At 52.2% G+C, this 8,053-nt stretch overlaps 2 pseudogenes; both read right to left on the reverse strand.

The window, feature by feature from the left end:
• Window positions 1-502: 502 nt before the first annotated feature.
• On the reverse strand, window positions 503-3,756 carry LOC125109858 (uncharacterized; annotated as a pseudogene).
• Window positions 3,757-4,550: 794 nt separating this feature from the next.
• On the reverse strand, window positions 4,551-7,357 carry LOC125109859 (ral guanine nucleotide dissociation stimulator-like; annotated as a pseudogene).
• Window positions 7,358-8,053: the final 696 nt, after the last annotated feature.

The following is an 8,053-nucleotide window of genomic DNA, read 5'->3' on the forward strand; positions in this document are numbered from 1 at the left end:
AGAACTATGTAATACTATTAACTATTGTCCCCCCCAAATAAGGAAATAGGTGGGAGAAAGAGGTGTTGAGCAGATGGGGTGCACACACAACAAGTACCCCAGTGGCTGAGGAGGAATTCTTGCAAGGCCACTGGTGACACAGGCTCAGCCCTGATGGTGGGTGTGGCCAGTTCTCCGGGTGTTGGGAGTTCTGCTGGCCAGCTAGGACCATGGCTGGATATATCTAAGGACAGAGGGACACCTGTGAGTTGAGCAGCAGATTCACTTCAGGAATCCCTCCCAGGTTTTTCCCACAGGTGGAGTCTGGCACCCCAGCAATGAGGCCTGTGGCTGCCTCATTTCTCCTCCCACAGGGAGCCAAAGAAGTAGGATCCCTGGAGGGGCCAGCAGGAAGAGTCCACCCCAACACTCACCCAGCTCCTGCTGGGCCTCACCTCTCATCCTCACTGAGCCACTCCACAGACAGGAACCAGGCCCTGAATGGACGCTGGGGCTCTAAGGTTTAATTCTCTGCCTCCGCCTGGAGCAGCATGATGTCCATGAGAACTCGGTATTCCTGGGCCAAGACAGAAGCACAGGATGGAGACAGAGCCTGGATAGGGAAGCTGCAGGGCCTGGTAAAGTCTAAGCAGCAGGACAGGGTCTTGGCACAAGTGGCCACCCTCCTGCCTACAAATTCATCCAGTCCCAGCCTGTTCTCAGAGGCAAGTAGAAATAGGCCCTCCTCCAGGAAGTTCTCCTTGATGCCTTTCCTCTATCCCTACTGACTAACTACATGGATCTTCTACTTCTTGCTTAGCCACCAATCCCAGTAAATGTGAGATGGAGGGGGTGGAGCCAAGGAATGTTCTTCCCAGGGACATCTCTGATTCCCACTCCCTCTCCTTCCCTGCAGGAAGTGCCCCAAATGCTCACCTTATTCTTGTTTTGGTGGTTGATCTCATTCCCCTGGAAAGCAGACAACCAATGTCCCTCAGAAAGAGTCACCTGGTTAGCACTAGCACCTTACAGCCACCACTTACTAGGCTGCACTTAGGCCAGGACACAGGAGGGGCTCGCTGAGATGCAAAAAAAAAGGGAATGCGGTCTAAGGAAGGCCCTGGCATCCAGAGGAAGGAGGGTGTGGGGCAGATATACCAGCACCAGGTCAGGACCCTGCAGCACAACCCTTGTGACGACAGAAGGGAGCAGCCGAAGCTTCAGGCAGGAAGGGGATGCTGGCCTACTCAAGTGCTGCTGATGTGCAGGGTCCTTCCTTCATTCTCCTCCCACAGGCAAGCTCTGAGGGAGAGGCTGCGGACCATTCAGACAGACCTCATGTAGCTTTGCCTTCAGGAAGCTCTGCTGCTTCACCAGTCTTGGGCACCAGTCTAGGTGCAGCCTCCCTTCACTCAGCACTGAGATGGGCAAGAGACTCCAGCCTACAGGGTTAGCTGTGAGGCTGTCATGACAGGAGGTTTGCCAAATACGGAGAGCTCAGGGCTCAGTATGGAGGCTCTCTGCTCCCAAACCTCGGGATTCTGGTGCATGCTCCACAATGCTCGGCTCCCCCACCTCCAGATAGTCCTCCATTGCAGTATCCAACATCACCAGGTCAGTGAGGAAAGTGCCAAGGTAGGGGGGACAACACCCATTGTCATGAGGGGTAGGGTTGGGACATGTCCTGTACTCTGTTTCCACAGGGACCCTCCTCCTGAAAAGGCTTCAGTCTCATGGCCCACTGTGCTTCCCACATTGTGGGGGGCTCAAGGACCCTTAGTAGTATTCCTTCAATTGCCTTTCCCCTCACTGGCCCAGAACATCTGACTCCTCCTGATCACCTCCAGGACCTGCTTGGTGAAAATCACAGGGTATGGAGCCCTGGGCCCCTGCACACCCACAAATGAATTCTGCATCCAGCTTTCTAGACACTCCTCCTGGTCACTTAGAAATAAGAAATGTAGGAAATGTGGAAACAGGAGGTAAATCCGGAGCCACGAGTCCCACCTGTTCCGATTTGGAGGCTTTCAGCCTTCAGGGCAGAGGCCCTCTCCTCTGACCTTGGAGGCCCTGTACCTCAGGCATGCTCCCCTTTGTTGACAGCCTCTTCTGGGCTCTCTGCAGGTGCCTCACCATGGTGGCAGATTTATTAGAGGGGCACTCCTGTAGGGCCAAGGAAAAGTTCCTTGAGGCCAGAATACCTTCAGTCCACTTGCTCCCACTGTCTTTGACATCAGACCCTCCAAACCCTAGACATCTCACCTAAGTCTGCTGATATTGATGCTCCATTATCCTGAAGCATGCCTTGAGCCCTTCTAGAACAATCTCAGCTACCACATTCAGTCCATGTGTGATCTTGAGCTTATACCCTGGCCTCCCTGAGCCTGTTTTCTCATTGGGAAAAGTGAGAACTCCACCTACCTCCTGTGGTCTCCTGAGGACTGAGGATCTTATGACTGTCATCATGGTTGTAGCCTTCAACCCATCCCAACCCCGTCACAGAGCAGGGGCCTGTCCTCTGGGCTGTCAGGAATTTTACAGGCCCCCTCATGGACCAACTATGGACATAGAGAGACAGGAAATCTAGCCTAGGGAGTCTGGATGGGGAGCACCAGCTTGTCCCACCCCCAAGAGTATCCTTAGCCCAGGCTGTCAGCACATTCATGACAAAGTCTTCCCCTCCCCAAGGAATGGTTCAGGCCATTCCCTACTCCATCCACACAGGACTGTGTTCCCTCACACCCCTCCCCTCTTTCTAGACCTGCACCTTCCACACTACTTTGATGAGTAGTTCCCTGCCCTATAGGTTGTCTTGAGCACACAGCTTTTTAACAATTTGAATGTTCTTCCTGAATAGAGGGAAAGAAGGTATGATCAGTGTAGGAATAATGGGGCCAGGAGAGTGCAAGGCCCTTTTTTTTTTTTTTTTTGAGAACTCCCGCATGTTAAGCTGCCTGGATGAGGGTTTTCTCTGGGCTCCTCTGAGCACTAAGGTCTTTTAGGACATGGAAGGGTATTCTCATGGGGGGTCATACTGGGCCTCCCTTCCCAGATAAATTCAGTGGCTCTGTTTTGGTGGATTTTGGTTTCCCATGGGCAGAGAGTTCAGTGGCTGTCAAGGAAACATGTGAAAATATTGAATTCAGCTCAACCTGAATCTGAAATCAGAAAACTGATTTCTAAAGCAGGAGGCATGGTGGCCTTTCCCCAGGGAGGCTGAGAGAAAAGGCCCAGGTCCTTTGTTTAGGGTTGGCTGCCTCCCAGGAGGTCCAAGCTGACTGAGGGGGAGCAGGACAGGCCTGTGGGAGATCCAACATCCATACTGGTCCCTCCATGGAGGAAGCCTCCTCACCTGGAAACTTTCTCCCATGTCCTCTTCAGGCAGTGAATGGAGACAATCTGCAGAGTTGAGAGGATGGCATGTAGGGAGGAGTAGTTCGCCAGGAATGACAGGCCTGGGGGAGGGAAGAGGAGAAGCTGTCAGGGGGAGAGCAGGAGCCCTTTCTGCTCTAGAGCTTCAGTCTCCCCTCAGTTTACGGCTCACCTCCTGGATGAACCAGGTGTCTAAGGATCTGAGGAAGGGCACAGGTAAGCCCTAAAGTGTTACACTGCTGGGGAGAGGGAGGATTTAGATGAGGGACTTCAACCCTGAGAAGTGATAAAGACAGAAGAGCAGATCCCAAGGCTCAGGAAAGCAATTCAGCTGGGCCTCCCATTGCATACCTTGGCCACCTTGATCCAGTGCACCTCCACCATCGCCCTGTCCTGGGCTGTCATGCTTAGGTTGCCAAGCCTGGGTGATGACGCAGCTGGCCACTCCATTGAATTCAGCGGTGGTGGCCCGGACTGTGGGTGCCAGGTGCTCATTGCCTGACTTGTTCCTCCTGGACCAGATGGAGCCCAGGCACTGATGGGGAAGCATGTTCTTGAACAGCTCCTAGAGGACGGGGGGGAGGCTTGTTTATCCAACCAGATGTTCGCATATGCAAGACTCATGTCCTAGGTAGGAGTCACAGGTCAGAGCTGGAGCTCAGGAAGATGCAAAGGTGGTCTGAGCCTGGTTAGCCTGCAATCATTGCATTCTTTTTCTCTGAGGGAACCCAGTATAGGATGACCCAGGAGCAAATAGAGGCAAGCGAAGGAAGCAGGGCATGTGCACCCTGATCATCCCAGCTCCAGGGGGCCGTTCCAGGTGGTGCCCCCAAGAGGGCATCTTCTCCTCCAAATATTCATCCCTGTGGTCCCTTTCTCCTTTCAGATGCACATTCTCACATGGTGCCTACAGCCACTGGATTTTCTGCCTACCCTGACCTTAAGGACACGTCAGATGCCTACTACATGATGATGGTGCTCAGCCTCCAAGGTAGATGGGTGGGCGACCCATGGACTTGGCTGCACACAGGGACCTGCCCTCTTCCACCCAAGGGACCAGAGCCTGCCCATTTATCTATCCGTTCTGGCTCATTTCATGTCCATAGTAGCTCTGCCTCAGTCCTTATCAGTGAATCTCTCCACAGTCTGCAGCTTGATGGTGAAAGCTCAGGTCTAAGGAACCTGATGGGTTTCCATGGTCAGTCAGGGGTGCAGCTGAGATCAGGCCATATCATAGGAGTCCACATAGGAAAGGAATGTATATGGCAGCTAGGAGCAGAAGAAAAGCTGGCCCTGCCCCACCCTGAGAGCGCAGCTGCTCACCGCATCCATGTATGTCAGTTGCTCTGCCACCAGCTTTGGAGGGGAATCCAGGAGGGCAGGCTTCTCTGCCTTCAGCTGGATCATGGGGAGGCAGGTAGCCTCTGAGGCCATAGTAGGTTCAGTGTCTATCTGGAGAGCTGGGCTAAAAATTCCCTGGCAAGCTGATTGTCCAGCTGTATGTGGCTCAGGACCTGGTGCCCATACACAGCGTGAGAGCCCCGTTCTGGAACAGCTGATGGAGGGGAGGCTGGCTCTGTCACTGGAGGTAATTGTTGAAATAGAGCTAGTGTTGCCTTTAGCTCAGTGAGAGGCCCTTTGGCTGACTTTACCCCTGAAAGGAGTCTTGGAGCTGACACTGGGGCAGGAGAAAGGGAAGGGTTCCCAAAACAGGACAGATCCCATGGCCTATCAGGGAGTACCCATCCCATGAACCCCATCTCAGATTGCATTCCCAGCTAGCAATGCCCCTGACCCTCCTCCTCAGCCTCAGTGAGCTGCAGAAGTTCCCGCTGCATCAGGAGAATGGGAGCATGGTTCTTCAGGTCCCACTCATGCCACTTCGGATGCACATAGGCCCCCTTTACCATGAAACGGGCACTGTGCAAGGACTGCCAGATATTCTGCAATGTCTGGCCAGGCCAGGTAGCCAAGATGGGACACAGGGTGCTGGGGAGAGTCATATGTGGAGCAGAGTCAGAGGTCTGCTCTTTCATTCCACATGCTATTCCCACAGCACCATTCTTTCTTTCCACAGAATTGATGCCACCACTTCCAACCCCTCCAGAGCTGTCCTTGCCATGGAAGTCCTGATCATCCAGAAAACCTGTATGAGTCTGGTTTTTCTACTTAGTCTCTCCTCTTCATGGCCATGGGTCTTGCCACTTCCAGTCGGTGAACGGGAGAAGAATGAGGCACAAACAAGTCAGCTGCAAGAGATTGGGAGCTGGGGACAACAGTAGAAAAGACTGCTGCCCCAAGCATCTCCTTAGTCTCTCTTTTATTAGATAGAAACAGTAACCAACAGAAGAGTCGATGAAGGTCAAATGTTAGTCGTATGCCTGGTAGATAAACAAGAAGGAGGGCAAAATATGTCTGTACAAGTAGTATAAAGTTTATAGTTGAACAAGCACATTCAAAGGACTTATCTAAGTAGCCACAGGTGCTCTCTGGAGGCGGGGGGGGGGGGGATAATGGAAAAATGAAGCAGGCGGCATTCCACCCTGGGCCGGCCTGGAGTTCCCAGCTGCTCGGCTTCAAGGCCGTACGTATATTGTCCTCTCCCCCAGAGGCCTGTTGCACTATCTGTTTTTCTTAAGGCTGTATCTAAATGTGCTTGGTAACTAGTAAAATTTCCCAGGGGTTATATTTTAAGTAATACATTGTTCTGAGGGGCAGTTGCAGGTCTAGTATACTCCATCCTCCATACAGACCAGTCTTCTGTCTCAGGTTTGAGACCAACTGCTGAGTGGTCTGCTCTCCACACATTTTGTTCTTGGCCCCACTTGCAGTGGCCAGCAGAAGTGGCCATGGAGAGGGGTAGGCAGAGCAAGATTTGTGGGGCAGGCAGAGCAAGATGGGTATTTTAGGCAACAACTCAGGCCAGGCTGTGCTCTGTTTCCCAGCAAGCTTGGCTCTCCCTTCACAGCTTGCCTTGACTCATTGGCTTCTTCACAGGGAGCTGCCAATTTAAGCCTTCCAAGGAAATCAAGAGATCTGGGAGATCCCTGGTTCTGAAAGTCCCTCTCCAGCAACAACCCCATGTAGTTTCTGTCCTGTGGAGGCAGCAGGCCCTCCTTCTGGACCCAAGTCCTATCATGTTCTTCCTTGATCTTAGAGTCCATCCTCATGGTCTAATAGAGGTGGATGCATTCTTCCCCACAGCAGGCCACAAAGATGTCTGATCTGACGAACTCTAGACATGCGTGCTTAGGATGTGCAGGGTGCCTATATCACCCTTGGACTAGAATTGAGTCCCTGACATGTCTCTACTTTGTCCATTCAGGCATCTTAGTGACTAGAAAGTGCCTGCATTCCTAGGTGCTTGATATACATTATAGAATGAAAGAATCCCAACCAAGGCTTTCCAAATACTGAGTGGCCCTTGGGCTGCTCTGCCTGTTCAGTGTCCCGTAATGTGGTGACATAAAGGGCAACAACCAGGACCAACTAGATGGCATCTCAGATGTCCTTTACAAATAGGAAAACTGCCTGCTTTCCCTTTCCTTTACATAAACCCAGAAGGGCCACAGGCCTGTGAGGGTGGAGCTTGAGACTGTCTTCCCTGGAGAGAGAACTATTAGCCATGAAGAGCCTAGCATGTCCAGCAGCCCTTTATACAGAACAAGTCAACAGGAAGACTGTACCATGTTTCCTCCCATGATTCCCTACAGTTGCCCTTCGAGGTTCATCCTCTTAGCACCCCCACTCTTCAGAAGAGGAAAGTGAAGGTCAGAAGGGCCAGTGACATTCCAAGGCATACAACTAGTAGATGGGAGGCTCCCCCATGTGCTGTGCATGGGATGGACACTCACCTATTGAACCGCTGGCCCAGGACCTGCTGGGCTGAGGGGAACACCTGGTACATGCAGAACATGGTTTTGCTGTTCAAGATGCTTCTATCTGGGAGGGATAGTACCAGGGAGTGTACAAAATTCTGCATTGTGCCTTCTCTGAGTGTCAGCATCATGCAGGCCTCATCCAGGTACAGGGAGGATTCCCTTCCCATCAGGTAGACCAGGTAGGAGGGGCAATGTAGTCAGCTTCAACACCATGAACCACCGGGAAGAGTAGTGTCTGCAGGTCAGACCGCATCATCCCATCCCTTCGGGAACTTGTGCAAGAGACGGGACTTGAGTGCCCACCCAGAAAAAGACTCTAGGCTGAAAAGTGCAAAAAGGTATTAGGCTTGACAAAGACAATCTAGGCTTTAAAGTCCTGGTGACTTCAACACGTTCTGGTAGCTGAGCAACATAGCATTTCTCTCACTTCATAGCCTGTATTAAGAGCTGAATGCCTTGGAGTCATGAGTAAACATCCCTACTGTAGAGAGGAAAAAGAGAGGCTTAGAATCTGTGATGCTGCTCAGGATTATAGGTATTGGGCCTGAGAACTGTCCAAAGAGCATGGGCTGCATGGCATTTCCCCTGTATTAATGAGTCTTGGTCTGTTTGACATGGGGAGAAAGGTTCAGGGGAAAACCACCTTCCTTGGCAGGCCCAAGGCAGCCAGTTGTTTCTAGTCTGTGTTCTGGCCCTGCCCTGATCATCTCTGGGTCCTGAGACTGGACATGAATCTGGACCCGTTCTCACCCCAGACCAGCACTGGATGTTGTTGGCAGCCTGAGGTCCCTGCTGCTTGTCAAGGGAGATGGAGGAGCTGA

Source organism: Lutra lutra, chromosome 9 (genome assembly GCF_902655055.1).
Source record: "Lutra lutra chromosome 9, mLutLut1.2, whole genome shotgun sequence".
NCBI lineage: Eukaryota > Metazoa > Chordata > Mammalia > Carnivora > Mustelidae > Lutra > Lutra lutra.